Here is an 18,393-nt window from a genome sequence, read left to right as displayed (position 1 = left end):
AGGACAAGCCTTCCCCGTAGGCCAGTCACATGTTAGGAGGAATCCGACGGGAAAAATTGGGAGATTATTGTATGTAGCAACAGTGATTTTATGGAGAGTGCTCATTTGATTTTCGAATTTAAAAGACGTGTAAATTGCAATAAAGACACGAACGCTGAAGAAGTCTTTCGAAAATGGTTCAAAGATATACCACGTAACTAAACCCTTCAGTGTTGTGAACAATGCGCCGTAGGCCTACAGTACCATCAGATTTGAATCAGGATCACGAAAATATTGAAAAACGTGAGACATTACAAAATGACTGCTAGAAGTGGGAGTCAATGTCCATTCTATTATAGTTAACCTTTAATTACATAAGCAAATTGTTCACACTGCACATTGGTTCTTTTTAGATGAAATGGCAAACGGTGCGGTCCCATTGTCGTTAGATTATCACCGAACCATTGCATCTTGAACTCCATAGAGCGTTTTTGAGCCAGATAAAAGTATATATTGCTAAAAACAGATTTTCTGGTTATCAGCGGACTAGAATGCTATCCACCGACTGCCTGACGTGATTGCAGAAAGCTGGCGGGATGTAGAAATGGTATTACACTAAAGAAAAAGAAAAAAAAATGTATCGTTTGGATGGTTTTGAGAATTTTGTTGTTGATTGACACCTCAACGAAGGATGACAACTCCAGTCAACTGTAAACGTCAAATTCTTATATGAGAGGCGAGGACACATCGCCGGACGACCTACTGTGAGTATTGGCCTGAGTCGTTTCAATGTTTTGGTTGTACGGCGGAATCCCTAATATCTCGGAACTTTCATATACCTCACGCAGATAAAATATCCGATGTTTGAGACAGTTTTCCTCCCTGACTTGCGCTCTTTTCCTGATCCACGTGTGACGCATATTAACGGAGTTTTGCCGTATACTAATTATACTTTCGACGGATTGTTCTAAATGGTATTTGGCAATTGTATAGTTTGCTCGCAGTTCGTCGTTTTTACGAGTTACAATTACATGGAAGCTGGCGTTTTATTGTTCGGGTGTTAGCTTACACATGCAGCAGCTGCAAACTAACCTCATCTGGCGCGGATCTCATCGACCCGCTAGGACGGCAACACAGCAACACGTTAAATGCGCCACTATAGGATGATCTGCAATTCGCGACGCTGCAGCGTAAACATTCTCTTGAAGGGCCTTCCAAAAAAGACCGATAAATCGCTGGCGAAATCACCTCCAATCGGTAACTTGCTTCGACACAACCTCACAGGAGCGATTTACAAAACTATTTCAATACGCATTTAAACTTCACTGTATCATAAAGTTCTGCAACGCAAAATGAACTGCTGTGTGTAGTAGCATCGGCAGTTGTTTTCGTATGTCTGCTAATATTTCCAATAAATTAAGCCAAAAAAAGGGGGTGTAAATTCGATTATATATGTTCTGGAACGCTTTTCTTGGGAACTGTAGGCTATGTAAAAGATATACGTTTTTCATTAACACCAAGTCTGTATTTCGTAAGTACATCATAAGATACTCAATTCATTTTTCAGTTATTACTGTTGTAGTTTAACTACAGATGTTAACATAGTGGCTTTAAAGGCTCCGCGTGTCTTTATGAATAGCCATCTTTCGGATGTTGTAGCGCTTCGTATTTGTGTGCTTGCTTAGAAAAGAAATGGAGATGAACTCCCCCCTAATGTTAGACACCGTTTTATACTTCGTCCATTACCCAGACATGTTTCAGTGCCATCTGCAGTGGGATTTTTGTTTATTTTATTTCTTCCGTGATTTCTCTAAAGACTACCAAGACAGATGGACACGGCCGATTTTCTTCACTAACATTGACACAGTTCGAGCTTATGCTCCGACTAATGGTATAGCTGTCGACGAGACTTTAAATCCTGATCTTCCTACCTTCCGTACCTTTCTTTCTGAAAAAATGTTGTTGCATGTTAACCTCTTGCGCAAGTCATATGCATTTTTATCTTAAAAGTATATACATTCACAAAAGAGGTGATTGTTAGTATTAATAGCCGCCTCTTTTGCAAATGCAAATACTTTTGAGACAAGAACGCATAAAACTTACACGAGAGGTTAACATGCAACAGTAATTTTTCAGAAAGAAAATAGCAAAAATCGCACTGCATATAGCACTGAAGCATGTCTGAGTAATTGTAGAACTATAAAACGGTGTCTTGCATTAGGAGGTATTCTTCGCCAGTTTTTTTTTTTTTATTGTGAAAAGCAGCTCTGATGGCTTGAACAAATTTTGTTAAGTGTATGAGGGAGAGTAATATGAAATGAAGCGCATCTTAAATATGCTGCAGAATAAATATTCCCTAAACGTTTAATTTAAAATGTCCAGTTAATTCTGTTTGGAACTGAAAAACTTTCAAATTGCGTAAATTTGTTTCATAAATAAAATACCTGCTGGATCCCAGTATATTGTGAATGTTACTATCAACTTACTATTAATTTCTACTTCTACAGCACAAGCTTCAAAACAGTGCTTACTGCAATAGCTAAAAAAATGTTTTGTGGTTTGCTCACACTTGTGCAGTCTGGGGACGTACCCGTAGAGTGTAAATAAATATCTATGAAGTGAGCATTCGGATGCACAGAACGAGAATTCTGTCCACATCATCATTTGCTGCAGTTCAAACCAAGTGATTTCGGATCAGCGCATTTTAGGTCATATCAAATTAGCTTCAAAGATGTGGAAAGCAGTTGATTTACGTTTTTTCGGTAGCGGGGTAACAAGTGACAGCCAACAACGTTATCTATTGCACTTATTCATATAGTTGAATCTCTGTTGTATTTAATGTCGTTAAAATGACACAGTGGAAGAAGCGGGAGTGTCGCGATAAAGCAACGGATTTGGAACTGTGAAACTGTTGCAGTGTACTCGGTAAGCTATTTGTACCACCTGATTTTCCATTACTATTTTTCTTTCTTTCTTTTGCTTTTCATAGAGAAGTAACATATATTACCTTGTCTCAATGTTTTTCAACATATAAAGTACTTCATATCAGTATGATCTTCAGAATTATACTTTGTTGTACATACCTATGAAGAGTGTCTGGCCCTCCTTTCACAAACTTCTCTTTACATCCGTAGCAACAACAGTAGCTGTTACTAAAACTCAAACGTGCATAAACGCACATAAAATAAGCCGAATACTTGTAATATTCAAGTTTTGCCATTACTGCAAATTGAAGCCCCAAAATCACTTGACTTGCCCCGTTTGATGTTGAGAACATGTACAGTGGACCACGTTCACTCCATGGATGTACAAACTTTTTGGGCCAATGTTACTATACGGAAACAGAGAACGACAATAGGGCTCCTAGTGGCCTGGCAGTTATTTTCGAATATGGGGAAATTTGCCGTGAAAATCCGTAATGTTGCTTTGCGAAATACGAGTATTAGATGATACTATTTTTCATTTATACTTTATGGCTGAGCCTCGTAGTTTAACGGTGAAGTTTGTGGCTGGAAACGTTCTTGTCACCTTGTAAAGTAATATATTCAAGAAATCTCAATCAAAAACTAAGATTAACTTCTCGCAATTGTCATTCACAATCGTGGAAAATTTTGTGACGTCGTGATCGCCTTCTGGCTGAAGAATTATTTATTTCTTAAACACAATATTGCAATTTCGATTGTGTGACCCTTATCAAATGGAAATAATTGTGCTTTAGAAGAGATGAAAACCTGAAAATCATCTGACATGACTTGACAAGAAGCTGGTTTCATCGCATTGTGTACCTGACTTCTTGTGAGTACAGCACTCTTTGAATTGCGCTGTAAATATCTTTCTCGCATTCTGCTTAATTTTTACTCCCGTCACTAATATTGGATTGAGTAAATGGTTCAATGTTTGTTTCCGTTTCATATAAAACAGCTCGTACAAATCCATCACCAGGTCGCGCGATATGTCCGTAGAGCAGCACACCAGAAAAGCTTCTATTCTCTTCTTGGGTTCAAATGGTTCAGAGCACTATGGGACTTAACATCTGAGGTCACCAGTCCCCTAGAACTTAGAACTACTTAAACCTAAGGGCATCACACACATCCATGCCCAGGCACGATTCGAACCCGCGACCGTAGCAGTCGCGCGGTCCCGGACTGAAGCGCCTACAACCGCTTGGCCATCACGGCTGGCTATTCTCTTCTTATCTCAACTTATCTCAGCTTCCAAGCAGAGCTAAACTCTTCACAAATAATACGAAAGAAGACTTCGTTCACTTGAATTTGTATTCATGTTAACATTTCTGTTTTTCCAGGAAAGCTTTTCTTGCTATTGCCAGTACAAGCATATTATTTGCTTGTGGCATCGTCAGTTATTCTGCTGCCCAGATAGCAATACTCGTCTCATTTCCGAATGTAGTTACCCAAGCATCAACAGATTTAACTCGATGCCGTTCCATTACCCTTGTTTCAGTTTTCATTTACAACCTCTCTTCAATACCTTGCCCATTCCGTTCAATCGATTTTCTAACTCCTTTGCCGTTTCTGTTAAAATTACAATTCGTCGATCTACCTCAAAGGTTTTATTCTACCCCAGAACTTTAACTGCCTTTCCAAAATTCCCTTTGGTTTCCTTTACTAAATGGCTCTGAGAACTATGCCTTCGAAGGTCATCAGTCCCCTAGAACTTAGAACTACTTAAACCTAACTAACCTAAGGACATCACACACATCCATGCCTAAGGCAAGATTCGAACCTGCGACCGTAGCGGTCGCGCGGTTCCAGACTGTAGCGCCTAGAACCGCTCGGCCACTTCGGCCGGCTCCGCCACACACCATAAGGTGGCGTGCAGGGTATAGATGTATATGTAGAAGAGTAGCAGGAGCAGTAGAAGGAGATGGCGTCATGACTGAGCCAGATGTGATTTTGATATTAACAAATTGCAATAATAAACTACTCCTGATTTTTTGCTAGAAGGGAAGTTCTCTTTTTTCAGTTTATACTACGTTAAACTGATCATGTTTCAACGTGGAAAATGTACACTATGCTAGCTTGATGCAAGCTTTGAGCAGCTATTGAAACCGCGTGGTCCGTAATTTCTCCATAGGTGCAGTCTGCATTTGAGTCGACCCTTCGTTATTGCAGAGAAAGTGCTAAGCACTGTTGGATACATGAGACTCGGCAGCACAGTCCATGTGTTTGTTTTTGTTGCAAAATAGTTGTCGACACTGTCATCAGCTGACTAAAGTTGGCAAAAATTTTAGTAGGAAGTAAAACGCCAGAACTAACTTCTAAATATCAATAACTGAGTGGTTATAATTAAACTGACGGTGTTCTGAGTGCTGCATTGAGGACTGTGTACATTGCAGATACTGGAAAATTCACTAATCAGTGCACTCGCGGAGTAGGCTAAAATAGTTCCACTTTCTGTCACCGGATGAAAATAGGGTGGTGTATGCAATCAGAATGTGAAATGTTTCCTGTTTTGACATTAGTACGCTGTTTGTCGCTTAGTAATGTTTTTTGATTTCGTTTGTGAAGTGACTGTTTGTGTAAAGGGGTAACAAGGCGGACGTTTTCTGTACGAAGTGCAGTGGCTGTACCATACACCGCTGGTAAAGTTGTTTTATCAGAACGGCAGCAATGCCAGCACTGCCTTGCGAGAATGGCTCTGAGCACTATGGGACTTAACATCTATGGTCATCAGTCCCCTAGAACTTAGAACTACTTAAACCTAACCAACCGAAGGACATCACACAACACCCAACCATCACGAGGCAGAGAAAATCCCTGACCCCGCCGGGAATCGAACCCGGGCGCGGGAAGCGAGAACGCTACCGCACGACCACGAGATGCGGGCCCTTGCGAGAATATCGCTGACAGAAGCAGCTGTGAGGAGGCTGCTTTTCAATAAATAGACTAAAGAATGTGATCAAGATACTTGAAGAAACATGTTAATAGTCGGTACAGAAGGGAGAGGGAGGCGATCCATTCCCATTGCAGTTGGCGATGAAGTTGCTATAGCTATAGCCGACCGTACAGCATATACCTCTAGCCGACCGTACAGCATATACCTCAAATTCTGCAGCCAGTACTCGAGTTGTTGGGGAATTCTCTCTCCCCTGGTCAACAGGTCGAGAGATTTTGGGTGCATTTGACACTGGTATCCCAACGAGATTTAGAATGTGCAACAAATGAAGCTCCAAGATAGGCCACAACGCTGTGACTTTACCCTTCGTTTTTTGGCAAACGTGAAAATAGCTAGCATGTGGCTGTGGAATATTAGAACTGTCGTACATGGGATTCTACTCCGCTACGTGTGGTGCAGGAACATCCATCGCACTCAGCTTATATGACTGTGTGGTGTGGTATCACAAGCTCCTTATCTCTCGGTCCGTTTTTCTTCCAATAGATGACACCTCACGGGCCTGTTAATTGTACAGTGGCATCTGCACTTCATAAGAACCTCCTTGTGCAACACGTGATTTCAGCTTTACAAGGACGCAACTGTGTCCACACCACTGTTTTCAAGCGAGGAGGGGAATACTCCGAATGTCGCCCTCCAGGTGAAAGATTTGTTTCAAGAAATCTTCGGGAATGACCGCATCATCTCTGGACAGTCCAGATCCCCCGACCTGAATCCAAGTGAATCCTGGTTGTGGGGATATCTGATCTGAAGGATAGCATATGACGACATATCGCTCTGATTGCACTGGATGTGCTGCAAGCAACTGTCAATCATGTTGTGTTAACGGATTCCGCAGGTGCCTGAGTCGGGAGACCATACTGAACAAATGTTGTGTCTTGAGATCATATTCTAATAAACGTGCCAGACCATCCATAATCAATGTTTTAATAGGTCCTCCCCTTTTCTACACCCACATCGCATTCTGGCTGCTTACAGCGCCATATTTTCACCTGTTGGCAGGAAGTGGATTTATTATTTTTTCAGCATACTCCGCGAGTGCACCAATTAGTGAACATACCTACAATGTTTCAGCGTCCTGCAATGTATACAGCCTATTCTGCAGCACTCGGAACACCGCCACTTTCATCATAACCATACAGCACTACAAGAAAATTGTGATTTTGGTTACCATGTAGGACGACACTATTCATGTTATGTGCAGTATGGAATCGATATTCAATTAAGACCCCTAACTGGATAGGCAAGAGCGTTAACGCCCCACTTCTGGGGCTCCGGGAGGCGAATCAGTTTAGGTTCGAATCCTCCTCGTGAATTAACGACGGCGGGTAGTGAGCCGGCCAGCCTGGTTGTGGTTTTTATTCGGTTTCTCTCATCACACTAGGTGAATACCGAGCTGATAGCCAGGTCCTGCCTCAGATACACGCAGCACAAACATTCAGAAAACGTTCTCAAACTTGCACATTAGATTTACTCTAGACTCATTCAGATTCCGTTCTGGGAGGGGGGGGGGGTTAACTACAAACCAGAATTTAAAGATATTCAGACAAGAAATTGCAATGCGAGTGACAGGAGAGATACACACACACTGAGCAAAATTGGTGAACAAAGTATGAACTCAGTCGATATAAAATGTATATGTGAAAATGAAAACCATCACTGAACCCAAAGAAAGTAAGAAATGTGTTACCAGTTTATGCTAAGAAAACATCAGCGAAAGACAGAAGATACATGCAACTTTTGATATACAGAACTGTTGAGAAAGCAAGTCTCGATGTGTACGAAATTAAATTTGGAACCAAAATGTTCGAGGGTAAAAGAGTCTAAACAATCGTTAAGAAACAAACATACCAATATTATTCCTTTTCTCGTGCCGGAAGGTGGCGAGGGGAGTGAGAAGGCAAGAACGGAATACATTTATAAAATCTTTGGGAATGTTGACTGGCACTGAAGGTTGAGATGGAGTAATTTTTAACACCAGTGCCAGTAGGAGAAATACGACACTCTAAAGCTTAATGGATAAAAAAAAATTTCAGGATGTATTTGCTCTATTCCCATGTGTAAATGTATTTGAATACGGCAATATTTTCTGGTATAATGCTTTTCTGTATCAGTCGATAACTTCCACGAAAAGTATCGTTTTGTAACACTTCGTGACTACAGTACATCGCCAGGTCAGTTGATAGCCAAAATTGGCCGAAACCATTAACGTGAAGATCTTCTTTACGGGCTAGATTGAATAAATATTCGTTGTTATCGTATGTGTATCGGAAATGGAATCAGTTGCGTGATAGGTTCAAATGAATCATTGTTTTAATTGTTTCTAAATTTCGAAAGCCGTTGAACAGCTTCGTCCTTGCAGGTAATGGTGATTGTATTTAATAGCTAGAATCGCTCAGCACTCTTATCGTAAACAGTATTTTTCGAAACCGTGGATCATTGTCAATAAAGAGTCTGATAATCAACTTCTGCACCAGTTACTTTTTTCGTGCATTACACGATTTATCATTAGTACTTGTACGTGATGCCCTGCATATATACAAATAAATACTAATGTCATCCCCCCAACACTTAAAAATAAGAATATATTCCTGTAACGCATTGTACGACAGCACTCAACTGGACACGAAAAGTAGAACAGTACACACGCAGGCATAATATACGAGCAAATATAAGGTTAACTCCGACACCACTTAAAAATGGGAATAAATTGCGCTGTGCATGAAACAGTATCTGGTGCAGTATTGTATTATTTAAGTTATCGCCTTCAATTATTCAAGTTTTGCCCGTAAAGAGTCAACTATATATTACGGTTGTGCAAATTGATTTCTACTGTATCTAGATTTGATTAGCATAAACGGAATATACACGTGTTGATGCAAAGAATCGAATGCAAAATAAGAAATAAAAATTTAGGTCCCACCGAGATTTAAACTCGGATCGCTGGATTCAGAGTCCAGAGTGCTAACCATTACACCATGGGACCTGCTGACGTAATTGTATCTGGCGTCGAGCTTTTACGTACTTCATATACGCAATTTTCTGTCCTATTTTTGGAGAGATCGATATCTGAGAAGTTTGCATGTATGATTGATTTTGCGCCATTTAGTAAAATGTCTTGTTACGTAAAGATTTTGCTCTTCCAAAGTCGTGAGTGCCGCAAAATCTCTTCGTACCTAACACCGTTTTCAGAGCCTTCTTCACTAGTATTTAAATCACTTTTAAAAATTTGTAATGTGAATGGCTTTCTACTACAAAGATTTCTTTGAAAAACAGAATTTCATTACCAACTGTAGTCTGAGCAAGCGACAGTCTGTCGGAGATCCCTTTACGTTCTGCTAACAAAATCAGTTGCGTGCTTTTAGAAAGGATGTGTTCCGCAGCCAGATGCAAGTAGTAAAGAGCTGGAAAAAATGTCCTTACCTATTTCTTTCTGACATTCTTTTGCGACTGTTAAAATTTTTGTTGCTTTTTCACTTAAATCTTCGAAATCCTCGGTAACTTGTATTTTACTTGGTCCCTTTTTTCCTTATTTGGTGACCGAGCACTTTAAAACAACGATTATTTAAACTGATAAAACTCAAGTAGGGCATGTGGTCCCATGGTGTAAAGATAAGCAATCTAGAGTTTAAATCCAGCGGTCTGAGTTCAAATATCGGTGGGACCTGAATTTTTCAGACAGATGGGTGCACATGAAATCAACAAATTACGACCGTATATAAACTATGTTGTGAGGAAGGACAAGCAGTTTATGTGTGAACTGAAGAACCGTCTGAAAAATTTAGGTCCCACCGAGATTTGAACTTTTTTTTTTTTTTTGTAACCATATATATTTATTTAAATATTTTAACAACGATACATTTAAAAAAAGACATTTTATTCTATTAATCTATTATCCTAGTGACGATTAATATTATTGTCATTTCATATGTTTTCGTTTTTATATTTTCCTTTTTCGTTTTTCTCTTATTGTTTGTTCCTTAAACCCTTTTACATGGCCATTTGTCTTTTTTTTTGAGGGGGGTAGACATTGCAGGACAGGCATAACAGTTTATATTTGGCATCGTTGCATTGATTTGAGTTTATGTTTCTGTATGTGATGCACTTGTGATGACACAGGCACATTGTGTATTCTGGTTTGATCTTTTCCTCTAGTTACACTGTTTAGTGGGACAGTATGAAGGAAACGTCACCATGATAAGTGGAGCAGAAGTGGAAGAAACTTTTTTTTTTTTTACATATACTACAGAATATACCTAATTGAAGAAGAGAGAAAATTTTGTCATATTACATAAGAGAAGCAGAAGGGATAGTGTGAGTAATCAATAGAATTTTATAGGCACAAAGTAAAGGAAATCAAATATCTAATAATAATGAGTAGTTGGCACTTTCCACTAAGGAGCACTTTGTGTCACTGATTCCACTAGGAAGAAACACTTTATACTACTATACTTCACTATTTGATGCGAGAAGAGAAAGCACTTTATCTTTTTTGTTGCACTTGTTCACTATCACTGCACACGTTATTCTTGTGGTGAGTGTGGTGAGGTGGCTGGTGGCGGTGCTGAGGGTCACAGGCTGGGAAGGACTCTGGCGATTGCTGTCTGCAGTGGAATCTGCAGGAAGTTTTTGAAGTTGTCGTGGTATCGCCTGTGCTGCTGGGCCGTCTTGTTCTCCTCCCAGAGGTCCATCAGGAAGGCCAGCCGGTCAGTCTGCCTCCGCGCTACGATGGCGTGTGCCGTCATGGCGAGGATCCAGAGAGTCGCCAGTCGCTTGGGTCGTGGAAATGGGTTGCAGTCTGGGGCGGTGATTGCTTCCACTGTGATGCTTCCCGGCGCCGTTCTGTTGATGTGGGCCACCATCTGCTGGCACGCTTCCCAGATGTTGATGGCATTCCCGCACGTGAATCGGTGCTCGAGGGTGTCGGTCATGCCACATACGTCACACTTGTCACTTGCGACGAGTTTTATTTCCGCCAGTCTTTGGTTGGTTGGTACCGTTCTGTTAATTATTTTATACCATGTCTCCTTCGCATGTTTAGGCAACATGTTTTCTGAGACGTTCCCCCATACTTGTTTCCAATTGTATTGCGGGAGTTTTTGTTCAATTTTGTTTTTTGCCGGCTTCCCCCTGAGGGCCCAGTATATTCTCTTGGCTGTTCTGTGGCTGGGGTTCGCCACGGTGTCCAGAACGTAACTTTTGTTGGCGTAGTGCAGCCTGACGTGTCGCATTCTGCAGGGAATGTGTCTCGTGTCGACCGGCGCTTCTTGTGATGCGGGCTTGTATCTTCCAATTATCTCGGCTGTGACGCTGTCAGGGTTTTTGTCCTGGATGGCGAGCGTTCGTTTCAGTAGAAGGGCTGCACATTTGGTCTTTATATCAACTAGACCTAGTCCCCCTTCTTTTGTTGGCAGCGAGCACGTTGCTTGCGCCACTTTGAATATATTTCGACGCCACAACAGGTAGTACACTGCGCTCGTTAGTGCTCGCGCAATTTCTGTCGGGATGCTTAAGATTTGCGCCAGGTACCAAGCTTTCGACAGGATCGTCGTGTTTATCAGTTCTGTTTTCTGGTGGATTGTTAGCTTCCGGTTCGCGTGCTGTCTGGAGAGGCCTCTTATGGTGTGTAGCACGTCCCTCCAGTTGTATGCGGCCATTCTAAGTGGACAAGACTGTATATATATTCCAAGAACTTTATGGCTTTCTGCTATTTTATACCATTGGCTGTCTGGTTTGAGTCGTTGATTCCCTATCGGCAGTAGCACTGTTTTTCTGGGGTTGGTTTGGGCGCCTGACGCTTTTTGAAATGTATTCATGATGGTTTCTACTCTCCCAATATCTTCCTGGTCTTCAATAAAGATGCCTAGGTCGTCAGCGTAGGCTATACATGCTACTGCTTTGCCTCCTACGGAGAAGCCTCTGATGTCGTTTGTGAGTTTCCGCAGCAGCGGGTCCAGTGCTATAGCGAATAGAGCCATTGACAATGGACAGCCTTGCCTCACGGATCTGTCCAGTTTTATCAGTTTTGTTTTCCAACTATTGATTATTACTGTCGATCTCGCAGTACTTAGTATCTTCTGGATGATTGCGATGAACTTTTGCCCAAACCCGAGTCTGTTTAGTGTCTCTACGAGATATTTGTGGTCGATCCTGTCGAAGGCTTTGTTGAAGTCCACCGAAATTATGGCACCTGCGCTTCTGGTGGTGGCTGCCTGTGCTATTATGTCCCTGTAGGTGCATGTGGCGTCAAATATATTTTTCCCTGGTACCGCACATGTTTGCCACGGACTGATGACTTTCCTCATCGCCGATTTCAAGTTGTTTGCGATGCATTTGGCTATTATTTTATAGTCGGCGTTGAGGAGCGTAATCGGACGAAACTCTTCAATGCGGCGGGCGGCTCTCTTCTTAGGGATGAGCGTTATGGTCCCTTCGGTCAGCCCAGGTGGAATTTCCGCCCTATCGAGTATCTCGTTCACCATTTCCGTGAATTGCCCTCCTAGCACGTCCCAATATGCGAGGTAAAACTCGAGCGGGATGCCGTCGGCGCCGGGTGCTCTTCCTCTTGCGCTGGTCCTCATCGTTTCTTTGATGTCATCCACGTCGACATTTTCTGTCAGCAACGCCCTGTCTGCGTCTGTGAGCACGCTCCTCGTCTGCTGGAGGATTTCAGCAGTTGCCGCGTCGTCTGTCGCTTCTCGACGGAACATGTCTCGGAAATAGTCCTCGATGTGTTTTGTTAACTCCGTTTTCGTCGTGAGCGTCTTTCCCTGCTTGTCCTGAAGCTCACTTACGCACTTTCCTGCGCCTCTCTCCCTTTCCCTATTTAGGTGGTGCATGGTGAGTGGCTCTTCATCCACCTCGCCATATGTTTTACTTCTGGTGAGGACGCCTCTTATTTGCTGTTTCTTTATTTGAAGGAGTTTTGCCTTGATTCTCCTCACTCGCGGCAGGTATTGCTGGTCGTCTGCTGGTGCGTCGAGTGCGTCTTTCAGGCACTGCTGGTAGAACTCGGCCGTGGTTCGCCTCCAGAATGACTTTTCCGCGCTGTATCTTATCAACAGGCTGCGCATTGTCGGCTTCGCTCGTGCCAGCCACCACTCGGTCGTGCTGCTGTAGCGTGCGCGCTGTGCCAGGCATTCTTGCCACATTTCCACTATTTGCTTGCGCAGTTCCGCGTCCTGCAGGTGTTCCGTATTTAGCTTCCACGTGCTTCTTTTGCTGACGTTCTTTCCTTTTTGGAGATGCAGGCTGCATTCGTAGCTGCAGTGGTCCGAAAAGATGACAGGATAGACTTCGACGTGCGCAACATTTTTAGTTGCTGCTCTGCTGATATATATACGGTCCAGTCTGCTTTTACCATTTTTGTGGTGGTATGTAAATTCAGTGTGTGTTGGATGGAGAAGGCGCCACGAATCTTCTACTTTCAGTCGTCGGATCAGTTCTTGCAGTTCTGGGCACATGTTTGCTACAGGTATTTGGTCTTCAGCTGCGGCGACACAATTAAAATCTCCTCCAATGATGATGTTGTTATTGTTCTGCATCAGCAGTTCGGCTACTTCTTCATTATAGAAGGTGCTTCTTGCTCGCTTGTTGTCTGTACCAGAAGGTGCGTATATGTTGATAAAGAGCGTCTTTTCTATGCTTAGCGCTATCCCTCGGCCGCTTGACAACATTTTAGTCCCGCCAAAGTCGATCCCGTTCCGTACCATTATTGCCGTACCGCATTGGGATTCTGGGTCTATATTTGTGATTGCCGCATATCCTGGTATCTGGTTTATTTTAGTCGTAACCACTTCTTGCAATAGTGCAACGTCTGTTCTTCTATGGCGTAGGAAGTCCGCGAGGGCTCGAATTTTTAAAGATGTGCTCATTTTATTTATGTTAACTGTGACAACTTTATAGATTGTATTTGCCTGCCTGCTCATTTAGTTTATTAGTCGGTGCTATAGTCTGTGTCCATGCGGACATCTCTCTGGCTGTTTTCTCTTCGGTCCTGTGACGAGTTGGAGCTGCGTCTTTTCTTGTTTTTCTTTGCGGGTTTGTTTACCGTTTTCGTCGTTTGTGTCTGTTCGTCGTCTGTATTTTGTTGTTTTTTCGGTTTGTCACTGCTTCCCCTGGTGGAGGACTTTGCGGTGACATCGTCGTTTTGGTTGAGCTTTAAAACTTTTCTCAGGTGGTTACTCTTCTCCTTTATCCACTGCTCGCGCGTCTGCTCCACGGTCGGGACGGCGCTCCCGCCCGCGGGCGTCTTCGCGTCGATTTGCATATTTTCGGTGGCCTGTTCCTCTCGTAGTTCCTCCTGCACCTGTTGTTGTGGCGCGCGCTCAGTCATCGGCTGACCTTGCTGCTCCGCCTCGTCCGAGCTGGTGTCGCTAATCTGCTTTTTATCTGCGTTTCCTGCCGGCTGGCCCGTAGCGGGGACAGGGACCGGTTCACCCTCGCCCGAGGGGGAGGGCTGCGCGGCCGCCGCCGTTGTCTCCGCCCCGGCTGGGCTGCCGCTGCCCGCGTTCTCCTGCTGTGGCGCGTCCGCGTCCCTAATCGGGGGAAATTCGGCAGCGAGATTCTGTGCTCTCCCAGCGTATGTATCTTCTCGGGGCAGCTGTAGTGGTCTTTTTCGCGGGCATTCATTTCTCATATGTCCTGTAGCGTGACAGATGGAGCAGGTCTGCGGCTGTCCGGTATACGAAACGAAACCCCTGTGCCCGCAAACGTTAATGAAAGACGGGATATGTTTTCTGAGGTCCATTTTTACCGTTCGGACGCCCGAGTCCACCTGTATTCGGTAAGCGCTCCCCCATTTTTCTCTTGTTAGTCCAAAAACATTCCCATAAAGCCTACAGCTCTTAATGATTTCTTCGTCCGGTACTTCAAACGGTAAATTGTAGATTTTGACGTTACGGATCCCGTAGCCAGAAGGCTGCATCTGAACGTTGCTTAGTGACCCATCTCTGTGTTTAAATTTCCAAGTTCCCCCATTTGTATTCACCAGTCTGTCAATTTCTGCGGGATTTCTTATTTTTATAAACAGAGCGTACAGAATAAAGTCCAACTGAATTCCAAGAATGTCCTCTATTGGCACTTTTACGTCATCAACTATCCAATTGTGGATGTCGAAAGCAGTCGGCTTCTCTAAATTCCTATCAAACGTGCACTGGATCGTGTCTTCACGATTAAGCGTCGTCATGATTTTCCGATTTTTAAACGTTAAGGGTACAAAGTTTTATACTCGCCAAGTAGCTGCAGCTCGGCGTCCACCTCAGGCGGCGGGCGCGGTGCGGGGTCGGTCTCGTGGCCGGCCGGCGACGGCGGGGAACTCGGATCGCTGGATTCAGAGTCCAGAGTGCTAACCATTACACCATGGGACCGCATACTTTCCATTATGTGGATTGAGTTCACACTGAACCAGTGATGTACTTTGACCTCTTGACGGCTACAGGCAAGAGTATTATTGGTCTAGCACCTGATGAAATGCAAATCTGTTTCCAGGCTGTAAAACATCCTGAGCTTCAGTGAGTACAAATGACTCAATCTTCGAAGGCAGATAGATCGTTAAATCCATCTGATAAATTATATTATCAGGGTGATGAAATAATGTGAACACACGGAAATTAAATGTCTTTGCAAAAGGACGCCTTTTACTTGCTTACAGCAGCTTGCGCCAGAATGAAAACTGATATTTTAAGAAACAGCCAATCTTACCCAGAGCAAGTCCCTTGAAATCGGAAATAATTACTACTTGCGCCCTAGTCTGAGTCTTTGAAACTGTTGCGCATTAAACTGTGTTATTGGACGTCGGAAAATCAATTCTATAAAAGATCCGTACAAAAAATTTCTTTCAAAAAATAGTGTTAATATTTCTTCTTAAAATTCAAATTGTATTTTTATATCTGTAACTATGAATGTCTGTAACTTTAGTTACGAAGCCTATTTCGCACTATACTATCAATGGGGAATAATGATTCTTGAGTCTTGTAATAGAAGACCAAAATTGCAGTCTACTTTACAAAACAACAGCAAACGCCACAAGCGAAATTATACTACAGATCCAATATATAACATGGCACTTTAGCATGGGATGCTGGGGGCATAAATACATGATTGTCACCTAGCATGTAAAAAATACAGGGTCTGCTGTAGGGTGAGAAGAGGTGTTAGGGAAATTAACCCATCTCTTTCTCTCAGGGCAGCTAGCACACCAGAATTAATATTGCATTCACAGCACAGAACATGAAAATATCAAAGTGCAGGGCCCATGTTATGGAAATAGTGACCGACATTAGCGCTCCAAGTGGCCTGGCAGTGAACTTCGACATGGGGTAAGCATGGCGCAATAATCTGTATTCTTGCTTTGCGAAATACGAGTACTAGATGATAACATTTTCCATTTATACGTTATGGTTGGTAAAGTGTATTTATCTGTAAAATCTAATATCGCAATTTCGACCATTTGGATGTTATAAAATGGCAATTACGGTCCGGATTATGACCTAGTGTACATTTCACTCATGGAATTGCATTGTAAATATGTTTCGAATATTCTGCTTAATTTTTGCTTTCATCCTTAATACTGGGTGGGGTAAGCGATTTCATATTTGTTTTTGTTTCATACGAAAGAGAAGCCGTTCTTGAGAGTATATTTGTTCTGTCGTGCAACTACAAAAATGCGTGTGGTGTTTTTTTTTTTTTTTTTCATCAGACGCGTTTCGCTGTATTAAGGTAAAGCATCATCAGTGGTCTGTGATTAAGTAAGAACTTAATTACAGACCACTGTCGCAGGTTCTAATCCTGCCGAGTGCATGAATGTATGTGATGTCCTTAGGTTGGTTAGCTTTAAGTAGTTCTAAGTTCTAGGGGACTGATGGCCTCAGAAGTTAAGTCCCATAGTGCTCAGAGCCATTTGAATCATTTTTGAACAGACCACTGATGATGCTTTACCTCAATAAAGCGAAACACGTCTGGTGAAAAGAAACAGGCACTTTTGTAGTTTCAACGACAGAATAAACATACCCTCAAGTACTGAAGAGCAACTACGGATAATATGGCCACACAAATGAAGAATTGAAGAGAAGCTGGTTTTGTCGCATGTTATTCTGTGGTTTCATGTTTATTTGGCTCTGAGCACTATGGGACTCAACTGCTGAGGTCATTAGTCCCCTAGAACTTAGAACTAGTTAAACCTAACTAACCTAAGGACAGCACAAACACCCATGCCCGAGGCAGAATTCGAACCTGCGACCGTAGCGGTCTTGCGGTTCCAAGCTGCAGCGCCTTTAACCGCACGGCCACTTCGGCCGGCCATGTTTATTTATTGCTGCTTCCGAATACGTGTGTGAACTGGTCGATTTAAATGCATTATAACTATATTGTTTGCATTCTACGTTATTTTTGTTCAGACTCGTTTTTCGTACTCCCGCATTTAACGCAGGCCAGTGAAATTTTTATTGACTTCAGCAAAAATGTGCTGTTTGTAGTACGTGATAATAACGTGTGAAAACTTTCGCTTAACCACTGGCGCACTTTCATCATTTGCAAGAAATAATGCCCTAGTCATCAATACTACAAAGCATACTCATCTAAATTTCCACCCATACTCTGCAAGCCACTGTGAAATGCATGGCATTCAGTGGCAAGAAGCAGCACCATTCTAAGCAGAATTGTATACTCATTCTATGACAAGATGCAATGAAGCTGAATATTAATGCTGTCAAAACCTCCTAACACAGAGCTCTGCATTAAATGCAAGAAACGGATGCAAAGAAAATTAAAGTATCATAAAAGCAATGCACCTAACATGCATTTAAATTGACCATTTCACACACAGATTCGTAAGCATAACAAATACACAAAAGACCACAGAGCACAATGTGAAACAAAACAAAATATGGAACCATTTACCCCACCCAATATTACGGATGCGAGCAGAACTCAATCAGAATACGAGGAACATATTTACAATGCAATTCAAAGAGTGTAATACACACTAGAATTCGTAATCAGAAGCGAAATGTGGTGAAACCAGCGTCTGTTAACTATCAAACAAAAAGAAACATAGAAGACTAAAAATCAGCCAATAAGAAAGCGATATGATGAACTGATAAACGTTCAGCGCTCCAAGTGGTGTTGCAGCGAACCAAGATGGTGTTGCTGGAAGTCCCTATATGAGTTTCACCCCCACGATTCACAGTGCGCTACAATCCCACAGCGTGTCGCTTTTTTTATTTGCTAGGGTTGGCAAAGTTAGCAACTTTGCGAACTCAACCGTCGTCCTTCGCTCCCAGAAAAGTGAAAAATTATAATGTACGTATAATAAATGGTAATTTTTTGCCTTTACATGCCGCTTGGTGTTTGTTTATTGTCTTGTAATAGAGAAATAGTAATGTCTTAATCCTCAAATGCACTATTTTCCTTTTCTTCTTAAAGAACAGCCTTTCTCAGGCACTGTACGTTTGTTTAATTTTCAGTAAAGTGGTATAGGATCCAGTCCGTTCATGATTTCTC

General features: G+C 42.4%; 1 protein-coding gene and 1 non-coding gene across 2 annotated transcripts in view; both read right to left on the bottom strand.

The window, feature by feature from the left end:
• The window catches only part of LOC126235241 (BUD13 homolog), a 213,049-nt gene that overhangs the window by 96,486 nt on the left and 98,170 nt on the right, over positions 1 to 18,393 (bottom strand). The gene's annotated exons all lie outside the window — the stretch shown is intronic.
• On the bottom strand, positions 8,807 to 8,878 carry Trnaq-cug (transfer RNA glutamine (anticodon CUG)). Its single transcript has one exon. It is a non-coding gene; the product is annotated as a tRNA-Gln (tRNA).

This window comes from Schistocerca nitens, chromosome 2 (assembly GCF_023898315.1).
Source record: "Schistocerca nitens isolate TAMUIC-IGC-003100 chromosome 2, iqSchNite1.1, whole genome shotgun sequence".
Taxonomy (NCBI): Eukaryota; Metazoa; Arthropoda; class Insecta; order Orthoptera; family Acrididae; genus Schistocerca; species Schistocerca nitens.
The sequence above is the reverse complement of the archived record's forward strand: the minus strand, read 5'-3'. Positions and strand labels throughout refer to the sequence as shown.